Consider the following 23,289-nt stretch of genomic DNA (forward strand, 5'->3'; position numbering starts at 1 on the left):
GATCTCGGCTCACCGCAACCTCCGCCTCCCGGGTTCAAGCGATTCTCCTGCCTCAGCCTCCTGAGTAGCTGGGATTAAAGGCATATGCCACCATGCCGAGCTAATTTGTATTTTTAGTAGAGGCGGGGTTTCTCCATGTTGGTTAGGTTGGTCTCGAACTCCCGACCTCAGGTGATCCTCCTGCCTCTGCCTCCCAAAGTGCTGGGATTATAGGCGTGAGCCACCGCGACTGGCCGCATGTATGATATCTTCTGATCTGTGGATCTGCCAAAGGATTAAGCATTATTTATACTACTTTGGCACATTATTTTCTGAAGTGATTGAAAAGTTCCTCTCATTTCAATCTATTAGGAAGCTACTTTTAAAGCCTGGAAGAGTTGACTCATGAAGAGACCACATAATTTGTCTAACATCACAGAGGAAATACAAGACATAATGAAGTGATAATATTCAGATATTTAATTACATTAAGATAATACTAGCTCATAACTTGAACTGTGATAACATTTCTTAGGTTAATTGATGTTTCAGAATAACTGTTTTGAGGTCAAAAATGGCTCAAGGAAGATCTGCGACTTGTCTTGACTAAGAGAAAAAAAATGATGGGTAAATATATCTTTTCCTATCCACTGCTATTCCAAATGGTTATTTTCCTATTTTGTTTCACAGTGTCTGGCTTATGAGGAAACTGGGACATGCATTAACTTTATTTTTCCCTCTCCTAACCCCCTCTTTCAAACTCCAAATCTGTTTTCTACTCCTTAAAGCCCTTGTTTTCAGGTAGCAAGGAAATAAGCAACTAGTCTTTCATATTTTTGCTGATAGTGGTTTAGTGAACTAACCCTGCTAGGAACTTTGGCATTTTAAAAGTAGACCCAAAACTTTCAAATTCAAAGACATTTTAAGAGGTGAATGACAGCCAGAGGGGTGTGGTCAAGGTTAGGAAGTTCCTTCCGGAACTTCGTCATTGCACTCGAACAGTTTGACAGTTATGTTTCTCCATTGCCCTCGATATAAAGGAAAATTTATTCCTTAAACATACAGGATGAAAAAGTAACCTCTTTCCATTCCCTTGCCCAAATTATCTCCTTTAGTATACAGCCAGAGAGAACAACAGTGCTAAGAGGCAAACTGAGATGTCCTATGATGTCACCAAGAAGCAGGGTAAATTCTTAGAAATCAACCTTATATTTTAAGACTATACACAGTAATCATGCAACCTGCTGATTGCGGGAGTTGAGCATATACAGATCTGGTACATTCCTACTCAGGGTATTTCCCTATTTCTCTACCTCCCTCATATCTACCTTCTCCTTATCTGTGGCAAACTGTGAAGGACTTCTCACCCCACGTTTATGCTAATCTGAACTCTTCTCAGAAGGTCAGATAATCTGTCTCAATACGTCTTATCCACACATTATAATCCTCCCAGATGAGTCCACAAATTAAAGTGGTGTTTTTTTTTTTAATAGTGACACAGTTAAAACCAAGCAATGAATTTATTTTCTAAAATCAATGAAGTGGAATAAAAATGCTTCCTAAACAGATATTGAATCCAACTGAACTGAACTTACACAATCTAGTTTAAATCCTGACTGGAAGGTTTAAAATCTCCACTTAATGGATTCAATTCCTTTATATCTAAAAAATCACAGTAGGAAAAAAAAATTCATGGCACTGTCCCACAAAAGATTTTCAAGTTGAGAACAGCCTGGCCACTGGAACAGTTGAAGGTATGGCAATGACTCTGAGAAAGCCTACACTGTAGGATTAAGGCAGTGGAAGATAACACAGCTCCCTACTCCCCGACAGGGACGCTCAGCCCACCTACATGCACCAGCGTGAGCCTTTCTTTGCCTTCGCCTCTGCATCCTTTCAGTGAAGTCCCTACTTGGGCTTTGTAGCTCCACACTGCAGTGGGCAGAGCGGCTTGCCAGTCCACTGTGCAGTTTGGGGCCCAGCGAGGGTGGGAGAAGTCCTCTCCGACAATCCTCAGCCCCCGGGCCCACGCACACAAGCCTCTTCACCCCATCACCCCGTGTGCTGTTACCAGTAACTTCCCATCACCAAGACACTGCTTGCAGAGGCCTCCTCTTTGGCATATTCAGTCCACGTCCCTTACTTTCTTAAGCAGGAGACACTTCACAACAATATGTATTAACAATTCACGTGAAGAATTTAAAATTTATTATTTGGATGGTGCACAGTTAATTATATGTTTTTCCACTTACTCCCTACTAGCAAATAGGTGGGTTATTAGGAGACATCTGAACCTTTCAAGCCACTAAAACACTATTTTTTGGTGAGTGCTTGTTGAAAGAGACCCATTTTTAATGATAAGCACAAGTCACTATTTAGTCTTTTAAGTTGTGACACTAAACTGTCTTCTGATCTGATGGATCCTAGGCCTCATTATAAAACGAACTTGCTCCTGGGGAATATACGTTAAGAATTCACAAGGTGTGCCATAAAAATATGCAAAGACTAGAGCTTTATCAAATAAAAGCACACAATCTGTGCCTTCTAGATGCATCGGATGTATAATATTAACATAAGAGGGGCTACACAGGACTCGCAAAGCTGGAATAAAAATAATTACTATGCTGATTTTGGTCCAAAGTCATCAGGGAATGGAAAATACAATTTTAAATGGAATGATATTAAAATATTCCCAGAAACAGTTTATAAATTGATCACCACATGAGAAGCATAATCTTCAATCTTAACAATCTCAAAGTTATTGAGTTTTGAACTACGGTGAACTATTAACATTAGTAAAAGAGTTAGCTATGACATAGATATTCATGAAGGTTCTTTTCAGAATATCAGCTCAATTAAATTCAGGGTCATGGTCATATCATTTAAAGTACATGGGTTTGCTCATAAAGCCTTAAAATTATAGCAAAAAAGCAAGCAATAATAACTGCAACACTTTCCCCGTTTCAAAGACGACGAAATTGAGAGAAAGGATAAGGTACTTGCCTAAGCTATAATAATTGAAACAGTTGAAAATGTAAACAGTCATACTCTGAATGAAATTCTCGGTATTAAAATATTGCTGTATACTTATTGTTGAAGAGAAATTTTAAAAATATGTAAATCTGTTTTTATAAAATAATTTAAACATATACTATTATTGGTGACAGATATTATCTAAACGTCTACAAAAGTTTTCCTCAAAACATGGCCTATTGCATTTGTATAGATTTTATCCCAAGAACCTACTTTAAGTGCGTTAAATAAAATTTAAAACATGACATTTTAGTTAAATAACAGCTTTAAAACATATACTATATTACTCCCCCAATCTACCTCTGTATTTTGAGAAGACGCAAACAGTAAGTAAGAACTTCCAAGAAGATTTCAAATAATCTTAAATCTAAATTTTTGATTTAGAATGCTATGAAACTAACTAAAGTTGATACGCTGGGGATATCTACACTTGCAAGATGGTTGTTCACAACTCTTACTATTCTTTTGTGGAGTCAAATTAGATCCGTTTCAAAGGACCTTTGTAAGCAATTAAAATCACTGCGCTTTTTGTTGCTTTGGGATGTTAAGAGAGAGAGTAAGCAAAGTGGAGATCTACCAGGAAAAATAAGCAAGTTAGAAATTCAGTTGTGGGGGGTGCATATGTTTACACTTAGAGACTAGTGACTTCACCAAGTTTTCTCTATTAGTGAGTTTTTAAAAATCCTCTACAGCTAATATTTAGTGGAATCCTATGAGACCAAAAACTTCTTCCAGTACATTTGCCACACCTAATGACATACTGTATTTCCAAGTCCAAGTGACAATGAATCCAGCAGAAAGACACCCACAATTAGAATGACCAACTCTGTCCTATGCATTGGGAATATATAGATGCTAGGAAAGAAGTGTGGGCCAGAATGTGTGAAACATTCAGAAAATATCATTTTAACATATTTTCCTACTTCATGAAAGCCTCTTGTTATTAATAATGATTTTATAACCTGAAAACTAAATGAAATGTATTATTAATATTTGTATATGTTCCACGGTTGTGCCTTTTACACAGCTTTCATGCACACAATTATCTTGATAATTAAGGTTAGTGGCAAACATCCTTATTGTCAATTACAAAAGAAAAAAATATTTGTTTATATTTATATAACACTGATTAAAAACAATTCACTATGACCATTAGTAATCCACTTCTAATTCATATTCCTCATGTCACACCTTTTCTTTTGTATACATTTTAAATGTCATAGGAATTTAGAAATATTGCAATTTTTTAAAACATAATCTAGAATTTTTAAAAAAGTAGTTCTGAAACATACGAAAAAATGAACATTTAGGAAACTAGTCCTTCAAAGAAAATATTATATTTTATCAGTAAAAATATCAATCGCAAAAATATTTTCAAAGCACTTAAGTTCAACAAAGAATATGATGCCGGTGGACATTTTAGTTTTAATTTTAAAAAGAAATTATATTCTTTTTAATGTAAAGGAATGAGAAAACAACATCTAAAAAGTCTTCAGCCTGGGATTCTACAAAACTTTATACCTCACTGATGCCATGGTTTTACAGCAGTTATTGTTTAAGAACTAGAAACAAACTTGTAAATATGAAAAAAGTTTTTGATTTTTAAAAAAACCATCATTAGTGTTTCTTTTTTCCTTCAAGTGAGTTTTAAAAGATTGAGATGGCCACCAGTTGATTCAAAGATCTCTTAAGACATAATTATTAGCAAGTTAACTATCAAATATCATATAATTTAAATCAGGGAGAAAAATTATGTGAAGTACACAAGAAGACAAAAATGGATAGTTTTGTAATACACTTCACCTTTTGGTTGAGACATTACCTTTAAAGTTTCGTATATTAAAGTGAATATTCAAATACACTTTATTTGGAATCAAATAAAGTGTATTTGATTCCAAAGTGAATCTGATTGAAAATATACTACACAAAACTTACTTTAAAACTTGAACAGAATGTTTTGATATATTACTCCAAATGCTAACTGGTAGCATCTATGAGTGTTTTCTGTCAAACTTCCCTAAGAGTGAAAGGTATTTCTTTAAGAGAAAAGCCACAGTGAATGTCCATGTCAGTCCCTATACCAGAAAGGTTTTCTAAATCATCTAGCACCATCAGTTGGTTCTGTTCTCAGTCAGCAATCGATCACTTAGCTATAGACAGAAAGACTGCCATAAAATACCTGAAACCTGTCGAAGATTTGCCCAGGTCCTTTTAAAGAGTAAGTTATTCACTGTTCTCTTAATAACTTCAGTTAACAATTTGTCTCACGAATGACAGAAACAGTTGGGGTTAAAATAATGTACTTCAAAATCAGAGGTTTTCCAGGAATAGGTATTATACAACTCAGTTTATCATTGTCTGGTTTTATATCCAAATGATAATTTACACAAATAAACTTTACATTTTGTCCCTAATCTTGCAAGGAAAAGAAGAAAAATTTTAGTTTCTTCATGGCAGACGACTATTTTTGACTTGATTTCTTTTATAACAATGACACTATTTTTACAACCGTTAGCCTAAGACCCAAGTGAATTGGATTCTTCTTATAAAACAAGAGCACTGCAAAAAAAATGATATAAGGATAATATAATAATTTTGCAAATTTCGGACCTATCACCAACACATTCCAACAAAATGCAATGAGAGTGAGCCAACTCACCTAAGGAAAGGGAATTAAGCAGAATGCAGAAATGCAGCCTTCTGGTCACCAGGAGAGGTAAAGGCCCCTTCCTTACCTACCACTGACCTTATATAAAAGCCGCAGCTCGGTTACTCCCCGTTTCTGACTCTTTACCTTAGGCTCCTCCCTAAACACCCAGGCGTAAAGTACCACGACTACACACCCACCTTCCACCAAGGGACCTGAGATTTCTGTTAACCTCTGCTGCCTCTACCCCGCTCAGTTAGGCTCCCAAGAGGAGTGGTTAGCGCCTGGCATGTGCAGGAGCCCACAACGCAGCGACTTCGCCTTTCCAGCCCCCCGGGGTGCGGCTGGTGGTCCAGGCTGCGCGCTCCATCCGCCGAGGCACGGAGGAACCGAGTCCCCGTCCCCAGCCCCTCCGCCGGGCGCAGGGCCAGCACAACGCGTCAGGGCACAGGGCCTGGCCAGCCACAAGCGCGCCCCTCGCTGAACGGTCCTCCGGTCCCCACGCGGCGGTCGCCCCTGGGCTCTGAACAGCGAACGGGACCTCCTCCTCAGCAGGGGTGCCGCGCGGCCTCAGGACGGACGCACGGGGATGTTCGCTTCCCCGGGTCCAGACCCTGCTCCAAAGTTCCCCCAGAGCGGCTCCCGACGCCTGCGCACCTCCGCCGGGGACGCGGAGGTCCCCGTGTCCCCAGCTCCGCGCCCAGCCGGCGCTCTCCCGAGGGGGGCTGTCCTGGAAGCCGGGACTCACCGGCTCGCGTCCACTCGAGTCGGCACCGGCCGCGGCTCTCTGTCAGCGCGCCTCGCGCGCTGCCCGCGCCCTCCGCCTCTAGTGCGCGCTCCGGTAGACGCGACCCTCAGCCCGGGTGCCCTCAGCCCGAGACCCCTTCACCCGGTCACCCCTGACCCGCCCGCCCGCGACCCGTCAGTCCGGGTCCTCCCGGACCATGACCCTGCCTCAGCCCGGGACCCCTCAGCCGAGACCCCCTTTTCCCCAGCTCTCATCCGTCTGGGACCCCATCAGTTCCCGTTCCCTCGGTCCCGGCCCCCAGACCCTCGGTCCCGGCCCTCCGCGCCCCCTCCCAGAGCACTCCCCGCCCCGCCAGCAGCCGGGTCCCGAGCGCCGCGGACACCCGGACTCTGACCTGAGGCCACGGCGGCGTGGCGCCCCTCTCCGGTGTCCCCGAGGCCGACCCGAGCGCCCCAGGCGGCGACTGCAGCTCAGGCTCGGGCTCCGAGTGCGGTGGGCCCCGCCTGCCCGCGGCGGAGCCGGGTCGGGCCGAGCCGGGCCCGGCGCGGGGGCGGGGGCGGGCGCGGGCGCCGGCTGGGGGTGGGGGCGGGGGCGGCGGCGGCGGCGGCGGCGGCGCGCGGTTGGGAGGGAGCTGCCCGGGCTCGGCCGCCGCCCGCGCACAGTAGGGCCCGCGGCGGGAGCCACCGGCTTTCCCGCGTCCACTGTCTGCCCCGCGGCAGCTACCTGGTGTCGTTTGCTCCTGGCCACCACCGCTGGGAGGCGGCCCAGAGAGTGTCCCATTTCCGAGGAGGGATCCGAAGTTTAGGGGGATGCCCCCGGCTAGGGCCGGTCTGGGGAGAGCCGAGGTGTGGGGCTCCCTCTCGGCCAGAGTGGCTTGCCCTTCACAACGGCGGTCGGCCAGGCTGTCTTCCCAAGATGTTCTTTCCAGTGACATTTTAAAAGAAAATTTAATTAAAGCATATTTCGGGTCCCTTGGTTTTCTCTTCTGAGCCGGTGGTACTGCACACTTTCAGAGTTCCTTGCATTTGTAAGTTACATGGTTATTCACAAGTCACTGAGTTTTAATCATTAAAAACATTTCTTAAACTCATTAACAGAATTTCTTAAATTTCTTAGCAGTGTTTCTGACACCGAGGGACTCAGACAACATGGGTGGGGACGGAGTGGGGACGTCAGGCATGAGAAAGTTTCTCATGTGTTGGGCAGACAGTGACCTTTTCTTTTCCTGCCACGCTGTCCATCATGACCTGTCCAAAGTGGGTTGGCAGGTGCGCGTTCAGAAAGCCGCTGGTCTCCTGGACTTGAGGCCCCTCTTTCCCTTTTTCCAGTCTTATTTCTGGAGCATGCTGTTCTGGGGCTGATCCTGTTTGGAGAGGCAACGATGCCTGAGGCCCCCCACTTCAGGAAGCTTATGGACTATATGCTGGGGTGCTCTGCATTTCTTCCTAGCTTCATTGTGGTTATCGCCCCTCTGGTACAGAAGGTCCTCGTTTGTGGTTGAAGCAAAGTTTTGCGAGGATGGGTATCACAAGGGAAAATATTCAGAGCTTAAATCAACAGACTCATGTCCTTCCTCCACAGCCCCTAAGAAGCTGAGAGCCACAGATCTTACAGGGACTGACCACTGAAAGACCATTTATTGGCCTGTGATTAAGGTAGTCAGGTTGACGCGGATCCACAGTCTCCACTCAGGGAGAAGTGCTGCGTGTGTCCTACTTCTTGTTCATTCCAGAGTTCCAATCTGCTTTCTTTTTCTTTCTTCCTTTCTTTTTCTTTTCTTTCTTTCTTTCTTTCTTTCTTCCATGAGACAGGGTGTTGCTGTGTCGCCCAGGCTGGAGAGCCGTGGCGCAATCACGGCTCACTTCAGCCTCGACTTCCCGGGCTCAAGGAATCCTCCCACCCCAGGCTCCCAAGTAGCTGGGACTACAGGTGCACACCACCATGCCTGGCTATTTTTTTTTTTTAGTTTTAATTTTTAGTAGAGACTGTGTCTTGATATGTTGCCTAGACTAGTCTGAAACTCCTGGGCTCAAGTGATCCTCCTGCCTTAGTTTCCCAAAGTGCTGGGATTACAGGCACCAGCCACTGCGCCTAGCCTGCTTTTTAAAATTACAGCTTTTTTGAGGAATAATTAATATAATCTAAAATGTAAATACCATACAAGTAAGATGTACAATTCAGGCCGGGTATGGCAGCTCACGCCTGTAATCCCAGCACTTTGGGAGGCCGAGGCCGGTGGATCACTTGAGGCCGGGAGTTCAAGACCAGCCAGGCCAACACAGTGAAACTCCTTCTCTACTAAGAAATACAAAAATTAGCTGGGCGTGGTGGCATGTGCCTGTAATCTCAGCTACTCGGGAGGCTGAGGCAGTAGAATCGCTTGATTGAACCTGGGAGGCAGAGGTTACAAGCCGAGATTGCCCCACTGCACTTCAGCCCCAGAGCAAGACTCCATCTCAAAAATAAATAAATAAAATGTACAATTCAATGAGTTTTAGTTTATTCACAGAGTTGTGCCATCATCACCAAATCTACCCTTAGAACATTTTCATCACTCCAAAAAGGAACCTCTTCTCCATTAACAGTCATTCCACAAACTCTAGGTAGAGATATTCTTTCTCTATAGATTTACCTATTCTGGACAATTCATATAAATAGAATCACAGAATATGAAGTCCTTTGTGACTTTCTTCTTTCACTTAGCATAGTATTTGTGAAGCTCATCCATGTTATAGCTTATATTAATATTTCATTCTTTTTTATGGTCAATATTCCATTATACGCATATACCATATTTTGTTTACTCATCCCATGAATTGATGAATATTTAGATTGTTTCTACTTTTATGGGCTATTATGAATAATGCTGCTGTGAGCATTCATGTACAAGGTTACTTGTGGACATATATTTTTATTTCTCTTGAGTATATACCTAGGGACAGAATTGCAGGATCATAAGGTAACTCGGTGTTTTTGAGGAACTGCCAGTCTGTTTTCCAAACTGGGCACACCATTTTACAATCCCACCAGCAATGTGTCAGGGTTCCAATTTTTCCACATCCTTGTCAACACTTGTTATAGTCTTTTTTATTTTAGCCAACCTAAAGGGTATGAAGTGATATCTCATGGGGTTTTGTTTGTTTGTTTGTTTTGAGACAAGGTATTGCTCTCTCACCCAGGCTGGAGTGCAGTGGTGCAATCATAGTTCACTGCAGCCTCAAATTCCTGGGCTAAAGCAATCCTCCCACCTCAGCCTCCCAAGTGGCTGGGACAACACGTGCATGCCACCACACAAGTTAATTTTTGTATTCTTTTGTAGAGATGGGATCTCACTATGTTGCCTGAGCTGGTGTCTCATGGTTTTGATTTGCATTGCCTTGGTGACTATGCTGTTGAGCATCTTTTCATGTGTTCATTGGCCATTTATCTTTTTTGAAGAAAGTCTACTTAAATCCTTTCCCTGTTTTTAAATTGGATTATTTTTCTTTCTATTGTTGAGTTGTAAGAGTTATTTATTTATATATTATATATCCAAGTCTCTTATCAGATACATGATTTGCCAATATATTATCCCAGGCTGTAAGTTGTCTTTTTACATTTTAAAATAATTATTTATTTATTTATTTATTTATTTATTTAAAGATGAGGTCTTGCTATGTTGCCTAGGCTGGTCTTGAACTTTAGGGCTCCAGCGATCCTTGGGCCTCAGCCTCCTGAATCGCTGGAATTACAGGCAGATGCCACCATGCTTGGTTCTTTTTACTTTCTTGATGTTGTCATTTGAGTTTTTAATTTTGATGAAGTCCAGTTTACCTGTTTTTTCTTTTGGTGTCGTATCAGTGACTAACCCAGTCATGAAATTTGCTCTTAATATTTATTTTAAGAGTTTTATAGGTTTAGTTCTCACCTTTAGGTTTTAAATTCATGTTGAGTTAAATTTTGTATGTAATGTGAGATGGGGGCCAATCTGTTTTTTGGTTGGAAAATTCCCATAATTCAATAACAGTGACTAAGGGGAACCCCACAACAGTGAATTCATAAGTGGTGCAAAACTTTAGAGTTGAGCTGAATATTTTCTAAATTCCCTCTGGATCAAAAATTTTGTGTTTTTTTTTTTTTTTAAGGAGACCTATGGGTAGTTAAGTGTATAAATGTAAGGGGTTAAGTAATGTAAACTGAAATAATATGTCCATTAGTAGGTTATGAAATCAATTTATTCAGTCATAACCAGTATTTTTTAGTCAAGCAAAAAGGACAGGAATAATCAGAACATGCCTACTGTATTAAAGAAAGTGCTGCTTCATAACTTTTGTGTAATGCATGTGTGTGTGTATCTGAGTATACCAGGAGTTGGTATAAAATGTGATTTTTACTGTGGGCCATATCTTTTAAAGTTGGAAAAACACTGTATAAACTATAGCTGTAGAATTCTTTCTTTCCACAAACATTTTATTGAGTGCTTATTTTGTGCCAGGCCCTCTGCTAAGTGCCGGGAATAAAATGATAAACAGCACATGGTCCCCACCCTGCAACTTTGCACATAGGCAGTGCGATCCATATGGGGTACCTAGAGACAAAATACTATGCCCGTTTCAATTTTCCCAAACCATGAGGACTCCTTCCAAATATTGGTGTTTGGTCCCTTGGGACTTTTTTTTTTTTTTTTTTTTTTTGCAATTAATGCTTAGTTGTTTATCTCATTTGAGATTTGCATACATATTTACTTTTCTTTCAATAAAGAGGACTTTGTTCCCAGGTTTATAATTGCATACTATGTTTATTATATTAAGAAGAGAGTGTAAGTCTAGAAATAGAAGTTTACCATAACTGAATTGTTTTCCATTTTACTCCAACTATATTTAAATTAGTCTCACTGGACAGACCTCAGATATTTTATAGTAGTGTTATGCTACTTCTTAAGGGAAAAATTTAAAATCGTAGCAAAAATTTTCTTTATTATCCAAGTGTTCGGCAAAACTGGGCATTGAGAATAGTGACATGTAAACCATTTTGCAGATTGAGTTTAGGAAAATTAGTGTGCTGTATTTGCAGTCAAGCAATCAAGCCACTCATTTACAGCAGCTGTGTGTAATCGTAGCGCTGACATTTGCTCCTTCTCTTTATCTGACACCATTTATCAATCTCTAAGCCTTATAAATTCCCAGGAGGTTTAGAAGATCTTAATTTAAAATTTCAAAAATCATAACCAGTTGAACATGCCAGGCAGGTTAAACGTACACATATGCACACACACACTTCCACAAATGTATCTACTTTTTGAATGACTCTGACATGTTCCCACTTGTGATTTTTACGTCTAGTTATGAAATTTTACCCACAACCTCCTAATTTTACTTTGAATTTCATTAAGGTCCTTTTCTCCTCCTCTGTTTATTCTGCCTCCTCCAATGTTGCCCTTCACAAAATAACTTGCTAATCTCTTACAAGGTCTTAAGGACCAAAGCCAGGTTTACAGCCTTTTCTTCTAACTTAAAATTGCTTAATCTTCTCATATACTGTACCCCTCTGTTTCACTCAGCATTCTATTTCTATTTTGAATGGTTGCCTATAAATAAATAAAAATTTCTGGGACATTTTAATGGAAATATTAATCTTGATTATATTCAAGTCAAGAATATAATATAGCTATGTATTGGTTCAAAAAACCCACAGAGAGGCCAGGCGCAGTGGCTCACGCCTGTAATCCCAGCACTAGGCCAAGGTGGCCGGATCACTTGAGGTCAGGAGTTCGTGAACAGTCTGGCCAACATGGTGAAACCCCATCTCTCTACTAAAAATACAAAAATTAGCTGGGTGTGGTGGTGTGTGCCTGTAATCCCAGCTATTTGGGAGGCTGAGGCAGGAGAATCACTTGAACCTGGGAGGTTGCTGTGAGCCAAGATCGCACCACTGCACTCCAGCCTGGGTGACAGAGGTGCGATAGCACCAAAAAAAAAAAAAAAAAAGAAAGAAAAAAAGAAAAGAAAAAAAACCACGGAGAATATAGCCAAATTAGTAATTTTTCTCTTGATACACCAACATGGAGCTTTCCTCTAGGTAATTTTTTAAAATGGAAAGAAATATAATAACACTCTCTTAAAAGCACTGAATGAAATAACTCCTTGGTTTTTTTTTAACTCATCTATTTTTGAAAACTTTTTTTTTATAATTTGGAAACGCCTATGAAATTAATAATGACATTTAATTTCAGAGAGATTTCACTTGGTAATTTCAACAGTTTTGAGTTAGACTATTTACATTTTAAGATTTTAATGGTTTAAGACACATTTGAAAGGTTCAAAAGTGCTTTTGGTTTTCAGGGAATAAAAAAAGGGCCATTTGTCCTGCTTTCTCAATTTTTCTCCACTTTTCTCCCTAAAAATGGACCTACTTTGGGTATCAGGTTATCCTCTAAGTATCAAGAGGTAGGAAGCCGATTGAGTAAAAGTTAGGATGATGGGAACTCATGATTTTCTTGGAGGGGCAAGTCCTACTTTCTAGTTGTTTTCTCCTTTCTGAAGAAAGAAATTCTGTTTTAATCAAGTACTGGTGTAAAGGAAAGAACCCCGGCCTTTATTTCTGCTCGTTGTGACTTTGAACAAGAGATTCAACCTCTCTGAGGCTTAGTTCCCTCATCTGTAAAATAGCAATACAATATATTCTCAGGCCAGGACTTTGAGGCTACAGTGAGCTGTGATGGTGCCACGGTACTCCAGCCTGGGTGACGGAGCAAGACCCTGTCTCTAAAATATACATATATATATATATACACACACACACACACACACACACATTTTATATATATTTATATATATTCACAGATGTTTGTGTCTGTCTATATATATTTTAGAGACAGGGTCTCTAAAATAGGAATATATATATTATTAGAAAACAAAGAATATACACATATATATTCTCTTAATCTCATCAGTGAGATAACAGGAGGAATTTCCAAATCAGGCTCCCAGTGGGAACTCAATAAATGTTATTTACCATCTGGATGAAAGCATTGAGAATACTTTTACTGCTAGTCAGTCACTAATCTGAAACAGTCACTCATTAAAACACAGTTTGGATGTTAAAATCTTTAAAAATATATGTTTCCTCTTTAGTTATCAGTCTACATGGACATTCTACTCTCTTTTTTGCATATGAAAAAAAAGTCATGAGTCTAGTGGGTAGACTTTGAAATAGCTATGAATCCGAGATTTCTGCATGAACATGTTTTTCTCAGGACACTTGTGTGAATTTATAGATTCTGCTTTGTCTTATAAAACTAAACACAAAACCAAAAACTTTTTATTATGGAAAACACTAGACTATATAAAAGTAGGCTGAATAGTCTAATGAACCCCCCACGTACCCTAACCCAATGTCACGCCCTGGGCAATCTTGTTTCATCTGTACCCTCACCCACATCCCTCCCTGCTCTACATTTCTGAAGGAAATCCCAGACAATGCATTTCATCATAAAACCTTCAAACTCTGTTAAATGTTGTCTTTATAAGTCTTCTGTTTAAACGTTGGTCAGAATAATTTGCTCTGGGGGAGTTTGGATTTATCAGAAAAGTTTCTCTACTGAAATATTTTCAACCCTTAACGTCTATCATGGTCGAGTTGTAAAGTGTGTTAATTGCCGAGAGGACTTGTGTGCACTCTACAGCTTCCGGAAGACCTAAGGACACAAGCATGCTCAGGCTAAGAAATGCTCAAGGAATCTAGACCTGGGGAAAGATAGGGTAGTTTCAGTTACTGAAAAAAAACAAGCAACAAAAAGCGTGTCTGTGCCAAGAACAGATTACAGCAGAGCTGGGTCCCCTAAGCTTTGGGATAACTGGGTGGGGCCTGGGTTGGCAGATCCCTGGGGGGCAGTCACTTTCTTGCACCTTTCTTGACCCCTTTTTGTTTATACATTGGGAAGCAACACATGGCCCTCATCTTCCACCTCTGCTGCGTTTCTCTCTTCGGAATACCTTCTGGAAGACCTTACTGGGAAGTCACTTTGTTCCTCTGTGCTTCTGCACTGCTCTAACACTTGTTATATGTCAGTATAGATTGCTGTGGAAATGTCTATCTTCCCTTACTAAGATGTAAATGCCCTGACAGCAGAAGCCACAGTTGATTAATCTTTTTATGCCCAGGACTCACTGTACTACAGCGCCTGAAATCAAATAAGTGGACAATCAATGTTTGTTGAATGATTGATTGCCGAGTGACTAGCTTGTAAAACCAAACCTACTCTTAAGGAAATAATTCAAATGTTGCCCCCTAAGAGTCTTCCATCACTGTCAATTCTTCATACTCTTAACAGCTTTATTTTTTGTCATATGAGTTATCATTGCCTGAAATTATATATTTGTTTAACTTTTACTTGTACATTGTCTGCCTTCCCACACTAGAGGGTAACTCCAAGAAGGCAGGGATTTTTAAATTCACTATTGTAACCTTAGCACCTAGTGCATGGCAAGTGACTAGCACCTAGCGAACAGCTCTCAATAAATTTGTATTATTGAAATAATGGTGGTGTCATCAATTCAGTCAGCATTACAAGTTGTATTTTCAGCTGAGCGTGGTGGCTCACACCTGTAAATTCTAGCACTTTGGGAGGAGGCGGCAGGCATATCACTTGAGGTCAGGAGTTCAAGACCAGCCTGGCCAAAATGGTGAAACCTCGTCTTTATAAACATACAAAAATTAGCTGTGCGTGGTGGCGCACTTGTAGTCCCAGCTACTCGGGAGGCTGAGATACAGTAGTACCAGCTACTTGGGAGGCTGAGGCTGAGGCTGCAGTCCCAGCTACTCTGGAGAGTGAGGCTGAGGCACAAGAATCACTTGAACCTGAAAGGCGGGAGTTGCAGTGAGCCGAGATTGTGCCACTGCACTCCAGCCTGGGTGACAGAGGCAGACTCCGTCTAAAAAAATAAAAATAAATAAATAAAAACAAGAGGCCAGGCGTGGTGGCTCACGCCTGTAATCCCAGCACTTTGGGAGGCCAAGGCGGGCAGATCACCTGAGGTTGGGAGTTCGAGACCAGCCTAACATAGAGAAACTTCGTCTCTACTAAAAATACAAAAAATTAGCCAGGCGAGGTGGTGCATGCCTGTAATCCCAGCTACTGAGGAGGCTGAGGCAGGAGAATCGCTTGAACCCAGGAGGCGGAGGTTACAGTGAGCCAAGATCGTGCCATTGCACTCCAGCCTGGGCAACAAGAGTGAGACTCCGTCTCAAAAAAAAAAAAAAAAAGAGGTTGTATTTACATTTTTATATGCCTACAACATTGATTAATATTCCCTTAGTTAAGTCCCCAGCTGCTGATTTTTGCATTACTTAGGTAGCCACAGGCTTTTCTGTTTTTATAAACAAAAAACTGTTTTGAACATTTGGACCCATGTGCCAGTTTTGAACATTCTGTTTTGAACATTTGGACCCATGTGCCAGTTTGGCTCTTGATACATTGAATACCTACTGTTGATACATAATTTATATTTTGAGCCAAGTCTGAGGACTGAGAAGGCTCAAGACCAAGGCTTCCTAACAGAGTGATTTCAGATAGGCTGTTCCCACTATGATTGTTCAGTAATATAACTTCCCTTTCCCCGTGCCTATTTCTTAAATGCCCGAGGGTAAGGATGTGAGCCAAGCTGCCCGCAGACTTCTTGCTGCCAGGGCCTTCAGGAGAGCTCTCTTTCTGGTCTTCGGTTGGAGCCCCTCTCTGGGGGTGACACTTTGGCATTGGCAGAGCTCTGTTTTGCATTTCTGCTGGATTTTTAAATGTTTAGGTATCTGGTAGATAGTCATGAATTGCATTTACAAGTTTAGACACTTTTGTACAATAGTAACAGGAGGTAGAAGAGGGAGTTAAGGAGGTGTGAGGGCTTCACTGAAGAGTGATATTTGGTTTACTGACATTGTGTTTTGGCGGCATCTCTTCCTACCACCATAACATGGACACTTTTTTCCTTCTCAAAGTATTTTTCTGATTTTAATCTATAACATTCATTTATTCTCTTAGTAAAAGTGCAGTATGTAAATTTCTTTCAGATCAATTTCTGCACACCTTAGTATGCAGAGTTTTTATTAAAAAATTATTTCTATAGTAGTAAGAAGTTAACTCTTCCTAGTTTTAAAAAGATAAATTTGATTGACCTCTTTAACTGTTCTTCCACCAAATGGAACTGCAGTAGTCTACATGATCTGTATAATTTATTAATGATTGAAAGTAAACTGTTAGCCTTTAAGGCATTGTTTACCATGGCTCTATAAAACACAGTTATCACTGTGATTCTTCAGTGATGTAATCCAAGTATCTCCATACATTTCCAAAAACTTTTAAAAAATCTGTCACATAGCATGCTTAAAGGAGGCAATGTTGCATAAAACATATTTATAAGCCACAAGATTATTAACGATTTAATATATGGGCAACTCAACTCAGTACAACTAAATAATGAAAGGATATTTGAATCAGGGGAAAAACAAAACTAAAAAAAAAGAAAAAGAAATTACAACAGGGGAAAAACAAAACTAAAAAAAAGAAAAAGAAATTACACACTTAGCCTTTTATGAAAACAACTTTTTTCTTTTCTTTAAAACTATTTTAAAAATTACAGAATATAAGTTTCTTGTAAAGGTCAAGCCACTTGTATGCAAATGTTTGTAGCAGCATTATTCATAATAGCCCCAAAGTGGAAACAACCCAAATGTCCATCAACATTGTGTGTATCCAACGTATATGCCACACTGGATACAGAAAATGCGGTCTACATAGCCAATGGAACATTACTCAGACAAAGAAAAGGAGTGAAGTACTGATACATCTACCACATGGATGAGCCTCAAAAACATTACACTAAGTGGGCCGGGCGGTGGCTCACACCTGTAATCCCAACACTTTTGGAGGCCAGGGCGGGCAGATCATGAGGTCAGGAGTTCAAGACCAGCCTGGCCCATGTCGTGAAACCCTGTCTCTACTAAAAATACAAAAAATTAGCCAGGCATGGTGGTGGGTGCCTATAATCCCAGCTACTCGGGAGGCTGAGTCAGGAGAATTGTTTGAACCCAAGAGGCAGAGGTTGCAGTGAGCCGAGATCACACCACTGCATTCCAGCCTGGGTGATAGACTGAGACTCCGTCTCAAAACAAACAAACAAAAAATTACACTAAGTGAAAGACGCCAGGCACAAAAGACCAAATACTGTATGGTTCCTTTTATATGAAATGTCTGGTATGGGCAAATCCATAGAGGCAGAAAATAGATTAGTGGTTGCCAGGAGCGGGGGAGAGGAGAACATAGGGAATGACTGATAATGGATGCAGTTTCTTTTTGGGGTGAAGTGTTTTGGAATTAGAGAGTGGTGATGATTATACAACTTTTTTTTTTTTTCTTTTTTCGAGATGGAGTTTTGCTCTTGTTACGCAGGCTGGAGTGCAATGGCGCAATCTCGGCTCACCACAATCTCTGCTTCCTGGGTTCAAGCAGTTCTCCTGCCTCAGCTTCCCAAGTAACTGGGATTACAGGCTCCCGCCACCATGCCTGGCTAATTTTGTATTTTGTAGTAGAGACGGGGTTTCTCCATGTTGGCCAAGCTAGTCTCAAACTCCCGACCTGAAGTGATCCACCCGCCTTGGCCTCCCAAAGTGCTGGGATTACATGAGTGAGCGACTGCACCCAGCCACAACTTTATTAAATATACCAAAGCCCATTGAATTATACATTTTAAAGGGTAATTTTATGGGATGTTAATTATATCTCAATTTAAAAAATGTTTTTAATGATACTGAGAAAAAAATGATTATTTCTATCCTCCCTTTACTAAATAAGAACTAGCATGTTTTTAGCTTCCCCTTTCCACCCACCTACCCTGTTTTGTCATTCTGTTATTCCAGGGCTGCAGCATATTGATGTGCAGTTTAACTCTGCTCGAAGGTAGCCAGCCAAGTGGATGAAGCGGGGCTGAAATCCTAGCAGTGTGCTCACCCTACCTGAAAGAAGGGATATCTTTGCCTAATTCATTAAAAAATCGCCTATAACCTAGCAGTGGCTTTGATCTTTTTAAAAACACTTTCCTCCCTTCCTCCCTCCTCCCTTCCTCCCTTCCTTCCTTCCTTCCTTCCTCCCTTCCTCCTTTCCTCCCTTCCTCCCTCCCTCTTTCTCTCTTTCTTTTTTTTCCTTTCTTTCTTTCTCTTTCTTTCTTTCTTTCTTTCTTTCTTTTTCTTTCTTTTTCTTTCCTTCTTTCTCTTTCTCTCTCTCTCTCTCTTTCTTTTCTTTCTTTCTTTCTTCTTTTTCTTTCTCAGGGTTTCTCTTTGTTGCCCAGACTGGAGTACAAAGCTCACTGCAACCTCAAACTTCCAGACTCAAGTGATCCTCCTGCCTCAGCCTCCTGAGTAACTGGGACTACAGATGCGTGCCACCATGCCCAGCTGATTAAAAAAAAAATGTAGATAGTGTGTCTTGCTATGTTGCCCAGGCTGGTCTTAAACTCCCGGCCTCAAGTGATCCTCTCTCCTGGGCCTCCCAAAATGCTGGAATTACAGGAATAGGCCACCTCACCAGGCCAAGTGATCATTTAAGATGATCATTTTAATGGAGTTTTGGGACTATTTTTGGAGAGCTGGTAAATACATATACTTCTTCAGGTCTATTCTCTTGAATTAGAAGTCAAGCACTTCATTTTACTCTCATACTATAATGAATATACTATAATGGATTATTTTCCAGAATAGAACACCATTTGGCATTCTCTTAGCAAATTGGGTTGGAAATTATCCGGTTAATGTTAAAAAGTACATTTTTAGTTTAAGTGTGTGTTCTATAGTCCCTTTAATTTTGCTTTTTGTGTTTTAAGAGAATTCAGCATATTGTTCAACTTTACCTTATGATCCCTGAATATGTTTTTATGGTTGATATCACTAAAGTGCCACCACTACAAAGGGGATTTCCTGATACTTACTTGTTCTAACAATGCAACTTTTTCTGACAGCATTCTTGTATAGATTTCAAAAGAGCTCAAATAATAGTATTTTCTATACTAAATTTAATCAGTGACTCAACACACATTTATTGAATTACTATTATGTTCAAAATAACACGCTATTCCAAACAGGAAGAACTCCTCAAATCCCAGCACTTTACATACAAAGTGCTTGTGTGCCTGATACATGGTAGGTACTCAGTGAATATTTATAAATGGATCAATGCATAAAGAACAATCTTGTTAATTTGTGGTGCCTAAAGATTAGACACTATCTAATAACCACACAATTTAATAGGCCCTTTATTCAACTGGCATTCTAGAAGGGAAACTATCTAATGTAAAAAATGTGACATAGGCTGGGTGCAGTGGCTCACACCTGTAACTCCAGTACTTTGGGAGGCCGAGGCAGGCAGATCATGAGGTCAAGAGATCGAGACCATCCTGGCCAACATGTTGAAACCCCGTTTCTACTAAAAATACAAAAATTAGCTGCGCATGGTGACGCGTGCCTATAGTCCCAGCTACTCGGCAGGCTGAGGCAGGAGAATCGCTTGAACCCAGGAGGCGGAGGTTGCAGTGAGCCAAGATCTAGCCACTGCACTCCAGCCTGGTGACAGAGCAAGACCCTGTCACAAAAACAAACAAACAAAAAACTGATATAATTTGGACTATTTCTAAGATAAATCTAAGAATTCTGGCAAACTAAAAACTTTCAGTGTTAACTATTTGTAGTGTTTTAAACTGATAATTTTTTTCAGCAATTTTTTTTTTGCTACTTTGTCAATTTGTTTATGAGAGAAGTATCAGTTCTTAAACTGATAACTTTCAAGATCACTTAAAAGTGTTTCCACTTAAAAATCAATAATCAGCCGGAAAATGGCGTGAACCTGGGAGGCGGAGCTTGCAGTGAATCGAGATTTCACCACTGCACTCCAGCCTGGGCGACAGAGCGAGACTCCGTCTCGAAAAAGAAAAAGAAAAAATCAATAATCAGTGGTTCTCATATCCATGTCAAACACTTAGTGTTTTGTTATTGTTATTGTTTTGTTTATTTGTTTGTTTCTAATCCCAGAAAGGTGGGATCTAGGATTCCTGGACTAATTAGAACTACCTACTTGAGTCCATGAATCTGAAATTTAAGATGCATATAGGGTGATATTTTACGATTTTTTTTTTTTTTTTTTGAGATGGAGTCTTGCCCTCTTGCTCAGGCTGGAGTGCAGTGGCATGATCTCGGCTCACTGCAGCATCTGCCTTCCAGGTTCAAGCGATTCTCCTGCCTCAGCCTCCCTAGTAGCTGGGATTACAGGTGCCCACCACCATACCTGGCTAATTTTTGTATTTTTAGTAGAGACGGGGTTTCACCATGTTGGCCAGGCTAGTCTCGAACTCCTGACCTCAGGTGATCCACCCACCTCGGCCTCCCAAAGTGCTGGGATTACAGGTGTGAGCCACCACGCTCGGCCTAAGTTTTAATTTTAACTACATAAATTTTCGTAAACAATTTTTTCCTTTTAAACAACTGAAAGATTTCCAAAAAAGCCATGATATTTTCATTCCCAATTCCATCTCTCATTCTTTGACTCAAGTGCTTTTCACATACGTTAAAATTTGAGAACCACTGCTGTAACGGGAAGGTCAGAATGAGTAAACTGAAAAATTTTGTTAGAGCTTAAAATATAAGGCTAGTTTTTTTTTATGTTGTTCTTTATCATGCAAATTAGAGTCTAAATCCCACACTCTAAGACAGAGAAAAATTGCATTTTCAAATATTTAAGAGCCATCATTTAAGATGATATCTTACCAAAAGAATCTCTTCCTTCTCACGAAAAAAAAAAGTTTAATTCCAATTACTGTCGGTAAGAAATGCAAGCAATGGAAATAGTAAACATATTCAGCATGTGGGGAAACAGTTGGTATTCAGTAAACAGCAACTAATTTATTGACTTGGCAAGACTCCCTTGAACTCCAGTACACAGTTAACTCTTAATGATCTAGGAATAGATTTACTATTTTGTAAATTCTTTAGAATGTTATTGAACTATCTGTCCCTCATCTTGCTAAATTCTAGGCTGACATCAGTATGCCTGAGACAGCAGTGGAGTTAATCAAGTTTGAAGGGTGAGCTAAGTACAGGTTCACTTTCAAATCCTCATTAAGCACATCCTCTTTTCCCTGCACTGTGTTAGGGTGAAAGACAAAAGACCCTGCTTTTAGGGAGCTCATAGTCCAGTAGAGGAGGCAGAAAGGTTAAAAAAAAAAAAAAAAAAAAAAGATTACAATGCAGAAAGTGCAATAAACATGGCAATAACATGGTGCCATGGAGGTACATAGGAAGGGGAGAAACCTAACCCAGGTTGCTTAATGGGAAGACTTCCCAAATAAGAAATACCTGAGCTTAATCTTGAAGGATGAGTGGGATGTAGCCATACAGAAATACTTGGGGTCCAAAGGTGGTGGATCACGCCTGTAATCCTAACACTTTGGGAAGCAAGAGAATGGCTTGAGCCCAGGAGTTCGAGACCAGCCATAACAACATAGTGAGACCTTGTCTCTACAAAAAATTTAAAAAGTTAGCTGGGTGTTGTGGTGTGCACCTGTAGTCCCAGCTACTTGGGAGACTGAGGCAGGAGGATCACTTGAGCCCTAATGGTTGCGGCTGCAGTGAGCTGTGATCACACCACTGCACTCCAGCCTGGGCAACAGGGTGAGACTCTTTTTTTTTTTTTTTTTTTTAACAACCTAGAAGGTAGAGTCCAAGGCCTTTTAAAAAACAAACAAACAAAATCATTTGTACTAGACAGCCTAAGTTGACCTCAGGTTTCCGACGTGAGCAATTGGGCTCAGTTTGAGACGTGAAGTTTTTGGTGTTTGTGGGGAAGAGCCAGGTGAAGATGTCCACAGACCATAGTTATCCATGCTTGTTACTTCGGGAAGGGGTCTGGGATGGACATGCAGTGTGGGGTCATCATTGTCTGCCTAGCCATGGAAGCCGTTGATAGGAAAGAGGTCTCCAGGAAGGGCAAGCTGGGGTGGCCTCTGTGGGGAACGTGAGCTTTTAAGGGGTAGTGAAATCTGAGAAGGATCAGCTAGAAGGGCAGAAAAAAGAAAAATGAGAACGACCTGGGAGGATGAAGGTCAAAGGAAAAGAGCAGACAACACTGTCATACAGCACAGAGAAGTCCAAGAAGATAGGCCTGGGAACTCTGACGAGAACCAAGGCAGCAGCGGAAGGCACGCCAGTCAGAAACATTTATTAAGCACCTACTGTGCACGTACCAGGCACTGTAAACTGCTGTGCTATTTAATTTTCACTATGGTCCTTTGAGGGAAGGCATTATTAATATGAATATTATCATTCTTAGATTACATATGAGTAAATTGAGGCACAGAAGATCTTGACCAGAGTCGTACAACTAGTTTGCAACAGAGCTGACTGTGACTCAGCTTAGCCTAACTTGTGAGTCCTGCTCTCAGTCATGTGCTGGTTACCGACAGTGGTGAGAAAGCACAGAGAGTGAGTGTCCCCTGCTCTTTAGAAATCTTTGTCAGTGGAGGCCGGGCGCGGTGGCGCATGCTTACAATCCAAGCACTTTGGGAGGCCGAGGCAGGCAGATCACGAGGTCAGGAGATCAAGACCATCCTGGCTAACACAGTGAAACCCCGTCTCGACTAAAAATACAAAAAATTAGCTGGGCATGGTGGCGGGCGCCTGTAGTCCCAGCTACTCGGGAGGCTGAGGCAGGAGAACAGCGTGAACCCAGGAGGCAGAGCTTGCAGTGAGCTGAGATCGCGCCACCTCACTCCAGTCTGGGCGACAGAGCGAGACTCCGTCTCCAAAAAAAAAAAAAAGAAATAAGATGACAGAGGCTTGCCCATGATAAGGAAAGACAGCCAGGGAAAAAAGA

The 23,289-nt window shown here is 41.1% G+C and overlaps 1 protein-coding gene across 2 annotated transcripts in view; it reads right to left on the reverse strand.

Moving 5' to 3' along the window:
- PPARG (peroxisome proliferator activated receptor gamma) overlaps positions 1-6,959 on the reverse strand; it is a 146,478-nt gene extending 139,519 nt beyond the window's left edge. Inside the window, exon 1 of one of the 2 annotated variants that reach the window (XM_054480367.2) lies at positions 6,802-6,959. The gene's annotated coding sequence lies outside the window, so the exon portion shown is untranslated. Of the gene's footprint in view, positions 1-5,671; positions 6,231-6,801 lie in introns of those variants that run through there. The other variant, XM_054480368.2, reaches the window with a different exon arrangement.
- Between the last annotated feature and the right edge of the window lie 16,330 nt (positions 6,960-23,289).

This window comes from Pongo pygmaeus, chromosome 2, assembly GCF_028885625.2.
Source record: "Pongo pygmaeus isolate AG05252 chromosome 2, NHGRI_mPonPyg2-v2.0_pri, whole genome shotgun sequence".
In the NCBI taxonomy this organism is placed as follows: Eukaryota; Metazoa; Chordata; class Mammalia; order Primates; family Hominidae; genus Pongo; species Pongo pygmaeus.